A 15,275-nucleotide genomic window follows, 5' to 3' on the forward strand; every position below is an offset into this window, starting at 1 on the left:
AATGATAGATGATATGTGCTGCACGTGTCCCATAGAGTAATGATGGATGATACGTGCTGCACGTGTCCCATCGGGTAATGATGGATGATACGTGCTGCACGTGTCCCATAGAGTAATGATGGAGGATACGTGCTGCACCCGTCCCATAGGGTAATGATGGATGATACGTGCTGCACGTGTCCCATAGGGTAATGATGGATGATACGTGCTGCACCCGTCCCATAGAGTAATGATGGATGATACGTGCTGCACGTGTCCCATAGGGTAATGATGGATGATACGTGCTGCACGTGTCCCATAGAGTAATGATGGATGATACGTGCTGTACGTGTCCCATAGGGTAATGATGGATGATACGTGCTGCACGTGTCCCATAGAGTAATGACGGATGATACGTGCTGCACCCGTCCCATAGGGTAATGATGGATGATACGTGCTGCACCCGTCCCATAGAGTAATGATGGATGATACGGGCTGCACCCGTCCCATAGGGTAATGATGGATGATACGTGCTGCACGTGTCCCATAGGGTAATGATGGATGATACGTGCTGGGCCCGTCCCATAGAGTAATGATGGATGATACGTGCTGCACGTGTCCCATAGAGTAATGATGGATGATACGTGCTGCACGTGTCCCATAAGGTAATGATGGATGATACGTGCTGCACGTGTCACATAGGGTAATGATGGATGATACGTGCTGCACGTGTCCCATAGAGTAATGATGGATGATACGTGCTACACGTGTCCCATAAAGTAATGATGGATGATACGTGCTGCACGTGTCCCATAGAGTAATGATGGATGATACGTGCTGCACTTGTCCCATAGGGTAATGATGGATGATATGTGCTGCACCCGTCCCAGAGGGTAATGATGGATGATACGTGCTGCACGTGTCCCATAGAGTAATGATGGATGATACGTGCTGCACGTGTCCCATAGGGTAATGATAGATGATATGTGCTGCACGTGTCCCATAGAGTAATGATGGATGATACGTGCTGCACGTGTCCCATCGGGTAATGATGGATGATACGTGCTGCACGTGTCCCATAGAGTAATGATGGAGGATACGTGCTGCACCCGTCCCATAGGGTAATGATGGATGATACGTGCTGCACGTGTCCCATAGGGTAATGATGGATGATACGTGCTGCACGTGTCCCATAGAGTAATGATGGATGATACATGCTGCATGTGTCCCATAGGGTAATGATGGATGATATGTGCTGCACCCGTCCCATAGGGTAATGATGGATGATACGTTCTGCACCCGTCCCATAGGGTAATGATGGATGATACGTGCTGCACCCGTCCCATAGGGTAATGATGGATGATACGTGCTGCACGTGTCCCATAGAGTAATGATGGATGATACGTGCTGCACCCGTCCCATAGGGTAATGATGGATGATACATGATGCACGTGTCCCATAGGGTAATGATGGATGGTACGTGCTGCACGTGTCCCATAGGGTAATGATGGATGATACGTGCTGCACCCGTCCCATAGGGTAATGATGGATGATACGTGCTGCACCCGTCCCATAGAGTAATGATGGATGATACGGGCTGCACGTGTCCCATAGGGTAATGATGGATGATACGTGCTGCATGTGTCCCATAGAGTAATGATGGATGATACGTGCTGCACGTGTCCCATAGGGTAATGATGGATGATACGTGCTGCACCCGTCCCATAGGGTAATGAAGGATGATACGTGCTGCATGTGTCCCATAGGGTAATGATGGATGATACGTGCTGCACCCGTCCCATAGGGTAATGATGGATGATACGTACTGCACGTGTCCCATAGGGTAATGATGGATGATACGTGCTGCACGTGTCCCATAGGGTAATGATGGATGATACGTACTGCACGTGTCCCATAGGGTAATGATGGATGATACGTGCTGCACGTGTCCCATAGGGTAATGATGGATGATACGTGCTGCACGGGTCCCAGAGGGTAATGATGGATGATACGTGCTGAACATGTCCCATAGGGTAATGATGGATGATACGTGCTGCACGTGTCCCATAGAGTAATGATGGATGATACATGCTGCATGTGTCCCATAGGGTAATGATGGATGATATGTGCTGCACCCGTCCCATAGGGTAATGATGGATGATACGTTCTGCACCCGTCCCATAGGGTAATGATGGATGATACGTGCTGCACCCGTCCCATAGGGTAATGATGGATGATACGTGCTGCACGTGTCCCATAGAGTAATGATGGATGATACGTGCTGCACCCGTCCCATAGGGTAATGATGGATGATACATGATGCACGTGTCCCATAGGGTAATGATGGATGATACATGATGCACGTGTCCCATAGGGTAATGATGGATGATACGTGCTGCACGTGTCCCATAGAGTAATGCTGGATGATATGTGCTGCACGTGTCCCATAGGGTAATGATGGATGATACGTGCTGCACGTGTCCCATAGGGTAATGATGGATGATACGTGCTGGGCCCATCCCATAGAGTAATGATGGATGATACGTGCTGCACGTGTCCCATAGATGGATGATACGTGCTGCACGTGTCCCATAAGGTAATGATGGATGATATGTGCTGCACGTGTCACATAGGGTAATGATGGATGATACGTGCTGCACGTGTCCCATAGAGTAATGATGGATGATACGTGCTACACGTGTACCATAGGGTAATGATGGATGATACGTGCTGCACGTGTCCCATAGAGTAATGATGGATGATACGTGCTGCACTTGTCCCATAGGGTAATGATGGATGATATGTGCTGCACCCGTCCCAGAGGGTAATGATGGATGATACGTGCTGCACGTGTCCCATAGAGTAATGATGGATGATACGTGCTGCACGTGTCCCATAGGGTAATGATGGATGATATGTGCTGCACCCGTCCCATAGAATAATGATGGATGATACATGCTGCACGTGTCCCATCGGGTAATGATGGATGATACGTGCTGCACGTGTCCCATAGAGTAATGATGGAGGATACGTGCTGCACCCGTCCCATAGGGTAATGATGGATGATACGTGCTGCACGTGTCCCATAGGGTAATGATGGATGATACGTGCTGCACCCGTCCCATAGAGTAATGATGGATGATACGTGCTGCACGTGTCCCATAGGGTAATGATGGATGATACGTGCTGCACGTGTCCCATAGAGTAATGATGGATGATACGTGCTGTACGTGTCCCATAGGGTAATGATGGATGATACGTGCTGCACGTGTCCCATAGAGTAATGACGGATGATACGTGCTGCACCCGTCCCATAGGGTAATGATGGATGATACGTGCTGCACTTGTCCCATAGAGTAATGATGGATGATACGGGCTGCACGTGTCCCATAGGGTAATGATGGATGGTACGTGCTTCACGTGTCCCATAGGGTAATGATGGATGATACGTGCTGCATGTGTCCCATAGAGTAATGATGGATGATACGTGCTGCACGTGTCCCATAGGGTAATGATGGATGATACGTGCTTTACCCGTCCCATAGGGTAATGATGGATGATACGTGCTGCATGTGTCCCATAGGGTAATGATGGATGATACGTGCTGCACCCGTCCCATAGGGTAATGATGGATGATACGTACTGCACGTGTCCCATAGGGTAATGATGGATGATACGTGCTGCACGTGTCCCATAGGGTAATGATGGATGATACGTACTGCACGTGTCCCATAGGGTAATGATGGATGATACGTGCTGCACGTGTCCCATAGGGTAATGATGGATGATACGTGCTGCACCCGTCCCAGAGGGTAATGATGGATGATACGTGCTGCACGTGTCCCATAGGGTAATGATGGATGATACGTGCTGCACGTGTCCCATAGAGTAATGATGGATGATACATGCTGCATGTGTCCCATAGGGTAATGATGGATGATACGTGCTGCACGTGTCCCATAGGGTAATGATGGATGATACGTGCTGCACGTGTCCCATAGGGTAATGATGGATGATACGTGCTGCACGTGTCCCATAGAGTAATGATGGATGATACGTGCTGCACGTGTCCCATAGAGTAATGATGGATGATACGTGCTGCACGTGTCCCATAAGGTAATGATGGATGATACGTGCTGCACGTGTCACATAGGGTAATGATGGATGATACGTGCTGCACGTGTCCCATAAGGTAATGATGGATGATACGTGCTGCACGTGTCACATAGGGTAATGATGGATGATACGTGCTGCACGTGTCCCATAGAGTAATGATGGATGATACGTGCTACACGTGTCCCATAGGGTAATGATGGATGATACGTGCTGCACGTGTCCCATAGAGTAATGATGGATGATACGTGCTGCACTTGTCCCATAGGGTAATGATGGATGATATGTGCTGCACCCGTCCCATAGAGTAATGATGGATGATACGTGCTGCACGTGTCCCATCGGGTAATAATGGATGATACGTGCTGCACGTGTCCCATATAGTAATGATGGAGGATACGTGCTGCACCCGTCCCATAGGGTAATGATGGATGATACGTGCTGCACGTGTCCCATAGAGTAATGATGGATGATACGTGCTGCACGTGTCCCATAAGGTAATGATGGATGATACGTGCTGCACTAGTCCCATAGGGTAATGATGGATGATACGTGCTGCACGTGTCCCATAGGGTAATGATGGATGATACGTGCTGCACCCGTCCCATAGGGTAATGATGGATGATACGTGCTGCACGTGTCCCATAGAGTAATGATGGATGATACGTGCTGCACGTGTCCCATAGGGTAATGCTGGATGATACGTGCTGCACCCGTCCCATAGGGTAATGATGGATGATACGTGCTGCACGTGTCACATAGGGTAATGATGGATGATACGTGCTGCACGTGTCACATAGGGTAATGATGGATGATACGTGCTGCAGGTGTCCCATAGGGTAATGATGGATGATACGTGCTGCACGTGTCCCATAGGGTAATGATGGATGATACGTGCTGCACGTGTCCCATAGGGTAATGATGGATGATACGTGCTGCACGTGTCCCATAGGGTAATGATGGATGATACGTGCTACACGTGTCCCATAGGGTAATGATGGATGATACGTGCTGCACCCGTCCCATAGGGTAATGATGGATGATACGTTCTGCACCCGTCCCATAGGGTAATGATGGATGATACGTGCTGCACCCGTCCCATAGAGTAATGATGGATGATACGTGCTGCACGTGTCCCATAGAGTAATGATGGATGATACGTGCTGCACCCGTCCCATAGGGTAATGATGGATGATACATGATGCACGTGTCCCATAGGGTAATGATGGATGATACGTGCTGCACGTGTCCCATAGAGTAATGCTGGATGATATGTGCTGCACGTGTCCCATAGGGTAATGATGGATGATACGTGCTGAAACGTGTCCCATAGGGTAATGATGGATGATACGTGCTGCACCCGTCCCAGAGGGTAATGATGGATGATACGTGCTGCACGTGTCCCATAGAGTAATGATGGATGATACGTGCTGCACGTGTCCCATAGGGTAATGATGGATGATATGTGCTGCACCCGTCCCATAGAGTAATGATGGATGATACGTACTGCACGTGTCCCATCGGGTAATGATGGATGATACGTGCTGCACGTGTCCCATAGAGTAATGATGGAGGATACGTGCTGCACCCGTCCCATAGGGTAATGATGGATGATACGTGCTGCACGTGTCCCATAGGGTAATGATGGATGATACGTGCTGCACCCGTCCCATAGAGTAATGATGGATGATACGTGCTGCACGTGTCCCACAGGGTAATGATGGATGATACGTGCTGCACGTGTCCCATAGAGTAATGATGGATGATACGTGCTGTACGTGTCCCATAGGGTAATGATGGATGATACGTGCTGCACGTGTCCCATAGAGTAATGACGGATGATACTTGCTGCACCCGTCCCATAGGGTAATGATGGATGATACGTGCTGCACCCGTCCCATAGAGTAATGATGGATGATACGGGCTGCACGTGTCTCATAGGGTAATGATGGATGGTACGTGCTGCACGTGTCTCATAGGGTAATGATGGATGATACGTGCTGCACCCTCCCAGAGGGTGATGATGGATGATACGTGCTGCACGTGTCCCATAGGGTAATGATGGATGATACGTGCTGCACGTGTCCCATAGAGTAATGCTGGATGATATGTGCTGCACGTGTCCCATAGGGTAATGATGGATAATACGGGCTGCACGTGTCCCATAGGGTAATGATGGATGATACGTGCTGCACGTGTCCCATAGAGTAATGATGGATGATACGTGCTGCTCCCGTCCCATAGGGTAATGATGGATGATACCTGCTGCACATGTCACATAGGGTAATGATGGATGATACGTGCTGCACGTGTCCCATAGAGTAATGATGGATGATACGTGCTGCACCCGTCCCATAGGGTAATGATGGATGATACGTGCTGCACGTGTCCCATAGGGTAATTATGGATGATACGTGCTGCACGTGTCCCATAGGGTAATGATGGATGATACGTGCTGCACGTGTCCCATAGGGTAATGATGGATGATACGTGCTGCACGTGTCCCATAGAGTAATGATGGATGATACGTGCTGCACCCGTCCCATAGGGTAATGATGGATGATACGTGCTGCACGTGTCCCATAGGGTAATGATGGATGATACGTGCTGGGCCCGTCCCATAGAGTAATGATGGATGATACGTGCTGCACGTGTCCCATAGAGTAATGATGGATGATACGTGCTGCACGTGTCCCATAGAGTAATGATGGATGATACGTGCTACACGTGTCCCATAGGGTAATGATGGATGATACGTGCTGCACGTGTCCCATAGAGTAATGATGTATGATACGTGCTGCACTTGTCCCATAGGGTAATGATGGATGATACGTGCTGCACGTGTCCCATAAGGTAATGATGGATGATACGTGCTGCACTAGTCCCATAGGGTAATGATGGATGATACGTGCTGCACGTGTCCCATAGGGTAATGATGGATGATACGTGCTGCACCCGTCCCATAGGGTAATGATGGATGATACGTGCTGCACGTGTCCCATAGAGTAATGATGGATGATACGTGCTGCACCCGTCCCATAGGGTAATGATGGATGATACGTGCTGCACGTGTCCCATAGGGTAATGATGGATGATACGTGCTGCACGTGTCCCATAGGGTAATTATGGATGATACGTGCTGCACGTGTCCCATAGGGTAATGATGGATGATACGTGCTGCACGTGTCCCATAGGGTAATTATGGATGATACGTGCTGCACGTGTCCCATAGGGTAATGATGGATGATACGTGCTGCACGTGTCCCATAGAGTAATGATGGATGATACGTGCTACACGTGTCCCATAGGGTAATGATGGATGATACGTGCTGCACGTGTCCCATAGAGTAATGATGGATGATACGTGCTGCACTTGTCCCATAGGGTAATGATGGATGATACGTGCTGCACGTGTCCCATAAGGTAATGATGGATGATACGTGCTGCACTAGTCCCATAGGGTAATGATGGATGATACGTGCTGCACGTGTCCCATAGGGTAATGATGGATGATACGTGCTGCACCCGTCCCATAGGGTAATGATGGATGATACGTGCTGCACGTGTCCCATAGAGTAATGATGGATGATACGTGCTGCACCCGTCCCATAGGGTAATGATGGATGATACGTGCTGCACGTGTCCCATAGGGTAATGATGGATGATACGTGCTGCACGTGTCCCATAGGGTAATTATGGATGATACGTGCTGCACGTGTCCCATAGGGTAATGATGGATGATACGTGCTGCACGTGTCCCATAGGGTAATTATGGATGATACGTGCTGCACGTGTCCCATAGGGTAATGATGGATGATACGTGCTGCACGTGTCCCATAGGGTAATGATGGATGATACGTGCTGCACGTGTCACATAGGGTAATGATGGATGATACGTGCTACACGTGTCCCATAGGGTAATGATGGATGATACGTGCTGCACGTGTCCCATAGAGTAATGATGGATGATACGTGCTGCACTTGTCCCATAGGGTAATGATGGATGATATGTGCTGCACCCGTCCCATAGAGTAATGATGGATGATACGTGCTGCACGTGTCCCATCGGGTAATGATGGATGATACGTGCTGCACGTGTCCCATAGAGTAATGATGGAGGATACGTGCTGCACCCGTCCCATAGGGTAATGATGGATGATACGTGCTGCACGTGTCCCATAGAGTAATGATGGATGATACGTGCTGCACGTGTCCCATAAGGTAATGATGGATGATACGTGCTGCACTAGTCCCATAGGGTAATGATGGATGATACGTGCTGCACGTGTCCCATAGGGTAATGATGGATGATACGTGCTGCACCCGTCCCATAGGGTAATGATGGATGATACGTGCTGCACGTGTCCCATAGAGTAATGATGGATGATACGTGCTGCACGTGTCCCATAGGGTAATGCTGGATGATACGTGCTGCACCCGTCCCATAGGGTAATGATGGATGATACGTGCTGCACGTGTCACATAGGGTAATGATGGATGATACGTGCTGCACGTGTCACATAGGGTAATGATGGATGATACGTGCTGCAGGTGTCCCATAGGGTAATGATGGATGATACGTGCTGCACGTGTCCCATAGGGTAATGATGGATGATACGTGCTGCACGTGTCCCATAGGGTAATGATGGATGATACGTGCTGCACGTGTCCCATAGGGTAATGATGGATGATACGTGCTACACGTGTCCCATAGGGTAATGATGGATGATACGTGCTGCACCCGTCCCATAGGGTAATGATGGATGATACGTTCTGCACCCGTCCCATAGGGTAATGATGGATGATACGTGCTGCACCCGTCCCATAGGGTAATGATGGATGATACGTGCTGCACGTGTCCCATAGAGTAATGATGGATGATACGTGCTGCACCCGTCCCATAGGGTAATGATGGATGATACATGATGCACGTGTCCCATAGGGTAATGATGGATGAGACGTGCTGCACGTGTCCCATAGAGTAATGCTGGATGATATGTGCTGCACGTGTCCCATAGGGTAATTATGGATGATACGTGCTGCACGTGTCCCATAGGGTAATGATGGATGATACGGGCTGCACGTGTCCCATAGGGTAATTATGGATGATACGTGCTGCACGTGTCCCATAGGGTAATGATGGATGATACGTGCTGCACGTGTCCCATAGAGTAATGATGGATGATACGTGCTGCACTTGTCCCATAGGGTAATGATGGATGATATGTGCTGCACCCGTCCCATAGAGTAATGATGGATGATACGTGCTGCACGTGTCCCATCGGGTAATGATGGATGATACGTGCTGCACGTGTCCCATAGAGTAATGATGGAGGATACGTGCTGCACCCGTCCCATAGGGTAATGATGGATGATACGTGCTGCACGTGTCCCATAGAGTAATGATGGATGATACGTGCTGCACGTGTCCCATAAGGTAATGATGGATGATACGTGCTGCACTAGTCCCATAGGGTAATGATGGATGATACGTGCTGCACGTGTCCCATAGGGTAATGATGGATGATACGTGCTGCACCCGTCCCATAGGGTAATGATGGATGATACGTGCTGCACGTGTCCCATAGAGTAATGATGGATGATACGTGCTGCACGTGTCCCATAGGGTAATGCTGGATGATACATGCTGCACCCGTCCCATAGGGTAATGATGGATGATACGTGCTGCACGTGTCACATAGGGTAATGATGGATGATACGTGCTGCACGTGTCACATAGGGTAATAATGGATGATACGTGCTGCAGGTGTCCCATAGGGTAATGATGGATGATACGTGCTGCACGTGTCCCATAGGGTAATGATGGATGATACGTGCTGCACGTGTCCCATAGGGTAATGATGGATGATACGTGCTGCACGTGTCCCATAGGGTAATGATGGATGATACGTGCTACACGTGTCCCATAGGGTAATGATGGATGATACGTGCTGCACCCGTCCCATAGGGTAATGATGGATGATACGTTCTGCACCCGTCCCATAGGGTAATGATGGATGATACGTGCTGCACCCGTCCCATAGGGTAATGATGGATGATACGTGCTGCACGTGTCCCATAGAGTAATGATGGATGATACGTGCTGCACCCGTCCCATAGGGTAATGATGGATGATACATGATGCACGTGTCCCATAGGGTAATGATGGATGAGACGTGCTGCACGTGTCCCATAGAGTAATGCTGGATGATATGTGCTGCACGTGTCCCATAGGGTAATTATGGATGATACGTGCTGCACGTGTCCCATAGGGTAATGATGGATGATACGGGCTGCACGTGTCCCATAGGGTAATGATGGATGATACGTGCTGCACGTGTCCCATAGAGTAATGATGGATGATACGTGCTGCACCCGTCCCATAGGGTAATGATGGATGATACATGATGCACGTGTCCCATAGGGTAATGATGGATGAGACGTGCTGCACGTGTCCCATAGAGTAATGCTGGATGATATGTGCTGCACGTGTCCCATAGGGTAATTATGGATGATACGTGCTGCACGTGTCCCATAGGGTAATGATGGATGATACGGGCTGCACGTGTCCCATAGGGTAATTATGGATGATACGTGCTGCACGTGTCCCATAGGGTAATGATGGATGATACGTGCTGCACGTGTCCCATAGAGTAATGATGGATGATACGTGCTGCACTTGTCCCATAGGGTAATGATGGATGATATGTGCTGCACCCGTCCCATAGAGTAATGATGGATGATACGTGCTGCACGTGTCCCATCGGGTAATGATGGATGATACGTGCTGCACGTGTCCCATAGAGTAATGATGGAGGATACGTGCTGCACCCGTCCCATAGGGTAATGATGGATGATACGTGCTGCACGTGTCCCATAGAGTAATGATGGATGATACGTGCTGCACGTGTCCCATAAGGTAATGATGGATGATACGTGCTGCACTAGTCCCATAGGGTAATGATGGATGATACGTGCTGCACGTGTCCCATAGGGTAATGATGGATGATACGTGCTGCACCCGTCCCATAGGGTAATGATGGATGATACGTGCTGCACGTGTCCCATAGAGTAATGATGGATGATACGTGCTGCACGTGTCCCATAGGGTAATGCTGGATGATACATGCTGCACCCGTCCCATAGGGTAATGATGGATGATACGTGCTGCACGTGTCACATAGGGTAATGATGGATGATACGTGCTGCACGTGTCACATAGGGTAATAATGGATGATACGTGCTGCAGGTGTCCCATAGGGTAATGATGGATGATACGTGCTGCACGTGTCCCATAGGGTAATGATGGATGATACGTGCTGCACGTGTCCCATAGGGTAATGATGGATGATACGTGCTGCACGTGTCCCATAGGGTAATGATGGATGATACGTGCTACACGTGTCCCATAGGGTAATGATGGATGATACGTGCTGCACCCGTCCCATAGGGTAATGATGGATGATACGTTCTGCACCCGTCCCATAGGGTAATGATGGATGATACGTGCTGCACCCGTCCCATAGGGTAATGATGGATGATACGTGCTGCACGTGTCCCATAGAGTAATGATGGATGATACGTGCTGCACCCGTCCCATAGGGTAATGATGGATGATACATGATGCACGTGTCCCATAGGGTAATGATGGATGAGACGTGCTGCACGTGTCCCATAGAGTAATGCTGGATGATATGTGCTGCACGTGTCCCATAGGGTAATTATGGATGATACGTGCTGCACGTGTCCCATAGGGTAATGATGGATGATACGGGCTGCACGTGTCCCATAGGGTAATTATGGATGATACGTGCTGCACGTGTCCCATAGGGTAATGATGGATGATACGTGCTGCACGTGTCCCATAGAGTAATGATGGATGATACGTGCTGCACTTGTCCCATAGGGTAATGATGGATGATATGTGCTGCACCCGTCCCATAGAGTAATGATGGATGATACGTGCTGCACGTGTCCCATCGGGTAATGATGGATGATACGTGCTGCACGTGTCCCATAGAGTAATGATGGAGGATACGTGCTAGACCCGTCCCATAGGGTAATGATGGATGATACGTGCTGCACGTGTCCCATAGAGTAATGATGGATGATACATGCTGCACGTGTCCCATAAGGTAATGATGGATGATACGTGCTGCACTAGTCCCATAGGGTAATGATGGATGATACGTGCTGCACGTGTCCCATAGGGTAATGATGGATGATACGTGCTGCACCCGTCCCATAGGGTAATGATGGATGATACGTGCTGCACGTGTCCCATTGAGTAATGATGGATGATACGTGCTGCACGTGTCCCATAGGGTAATGCTGGATGATACGTGCTGCACCCGTCCCATAGGGTAATGATGGATGATACGTGCTGCACGTGTCACATAGGGTAATGATGGATGATACGTGCTGCACGTGTCACATAGGGTAATGATGGATGATACGTGCTGCAGGTGTCCCATAGGGTAATGATGGATGATACGTGCTGCACGTGTCCCATAGGGTAATGATGGATGATACGTGCTGCACGTGTCCCATAGGGTAATGATGGATGATACGTGCTGCACGTGTCCCATAGGGTAATGATGGATGATACGTGCTACACGTGTCCCATAGGGTAATGATGGATGATACGTGCTGCACCCGTCCCATAGGGTAATGATGGATGATACGTTCTGCACCCGTCCCATAGGGTAATGATGGATGATACGTGCTGCACGTGTCCCATAGAGTAATGATGGATGATACGTGCTGCACCCGTCCCATAGGGTAATGATGGATGATACATGATGCACGTGTCCCATAGGGTAATGATGGATGATACGTGCTGCACGTGTCCCATAGAGTAATGATGGAGGATACGTGCTGCACCCGTCCCATAGGGTAATGATGGATGATACGTGCTGCACGTGTCCCATAGAGTAATGATGGATGATACGTGCTGCACGTGTCCCATAAGGTAATGATGGATAATACGTGCTGCACGTGTCACATAGGGTAATGATGGATGATACGTGCTGCACGTGTCCCATAGAGTAATGATGGATGATACGTGCTACACGTGTCCCATAGGGTAATGATGGATGATACGTGCTGCACCCGTCCCATAGAGTAATGATGGATGATACGTGCTGCACGTGTCCCATAGGGTAATGATGGATGATATGTGCTGCACGTGTCCCATAGGTTAATGATGGATGATACGGGCTGCACGTGTCCCATAGGGTAATGATGGATGGTACGTGCTTCACGTGTCCCATAGTGTAATGATGGATGATACGTGCTGCATGTGTCCCATAGAGTAATGATGGATGATACGTGCTGCACGTGTCCCATAGGGTAATGATGGATGATACGTGCTGCACCCGTCCCATAGGGTAATGATGGATGATACGTGCTGCACGTGTCCCATAGGGTAATGATGGATGATACGTGCTGCACCCGTCCCATAGGGTAATGATGGATGATACGTACTGCACGTGTCCCATAGGGTAATGATGGATGATACGTGCTGCACGTGTCCCATAGAGTAATGATGGATGATACGTGCTGCACTTGTCCCATAAGGTAATGATGGATGATATGTGCTGCACCCGTCCCATAGAGTAATGATGGATGATACGTGCTGCACGTGTCCCATCGGGTAATGATGGATGATACGTGCTGCACGTGTCCCATAGAGTAATGATGGAGGATACGTGCTGCACCCGTCCCATAGGGTAATGATGGATGATACGTGCTGCACGTGTCCCATAGAGTAATGATGGATGATACGTGCTGCATGTGTCCCATAAGGTAATGATGGATAATACGTGCTGCACGTGTCACATAGGGTAATGATGGATGATACGTGCTGCACGTGTCCCATAGAGTAATGATGGATGATACGTGCTACACGTGTCCCATAGGGTAATGATGGATGATACGTGCTGCACGTGTCCCATAGAGTAATGATGGATGATACGTGCTGCACTTGTCCCATAGGGTAATGATGGATGATATGTGCTGCACCCGTCCCATAGAGTAATGATGGATGATACGTGCTGCACGTGTCCCATCGGGTAATGATGGATGATACGTGCTGCACGTGTCCCATAGAGTAATGATGGAGGATACGTGCTGCACCGGTCCCATAGGGTAATGATGGATGATACGTGCTGCACGTGTCCCATAGGGTAATGATGGATGATACGTGCTGCACCCGTCCCATAGAGTAATGATGGATGATACGTGCTGCACGTGTCCCATAGGGTAATGATGGATGATACGTGCCGCACGTGTCCCATAGGGTAATGATGGATGATACGTGCTGTACGTGTCCCATAGGGTAATGATGGATGATACGTGCTGCACGTGTCCCATAGAGTAATGACGGATGATACGTGCTGCACCCGTCCCATAGGGTAATGATGGATGATACGTGCTGCACCCGTCCCATAGAGTAACGACGGATGATACGTGCTGCACGTGTCCCATAGGGTAATGATGGATGATACGTGCTGCACGTGTCCCATAGGGTAATGATGGATGATACGGGCTGCACGTGTCCCATAGGGTAATGATGGATGGTACGTGCTTCACGTGTCCCATAGTGTAATGATGGATGATACGTGCTGCATGTGTCCCATAGAGTAATGATGGATGATACGTGCTGCACGTGTCCCATAGAGTAATGATGGAGGATACGTGCTGCACCCGTCCCATAGGGTAATGATGGATGATACGTGCTGCACGTGTCCCATAGGGTAATGATGGATGATACGTGCTGCACCCGTCCCATAGAGTAATGATGGATGATACGTGCTGCACGTGTCCCATAGGGTAATGATGGATGATACGTGCTGCACTTGTCCCATAGGGTAATGATGGATGATATGTGCTGCACCCGTCCCATAGAGTAATGATGGATGATACGTGCTGCACGTGTCCCATCGGGTAATGATGGATGATACGTGCTGCACGTGTCCCATAGAGTAATGATGGAGGATACGTGCTGCACCGGTCCCATAGGGTAATGATGGATGATACGTGCTGCACGTGTCCCATAGGGTAATGATGGATGATACGTGCTGCACCCGTCCCATAGAGTAATGATGGATGATACGTGCTGCACGTGTCCCATAGGGTAATGATGGATGATACGTGCCGCACGTGTCCCATAGGGTAATGAT

The sequence above is a fragment of the Coregonus lavaretus genome (assembly GCF_964263955.1).
Source record: "Coregonus lavaretus genome assembly, chromosome: 19".
In the NCBI taxonomy this organism is placed as follows: domain Eukaryota; kingdom Metazoa; phylum Chordata; class Actinopteri; order Salmoniformes; family Salmonidae; genus Coregonus; species Coregonus lavaretus.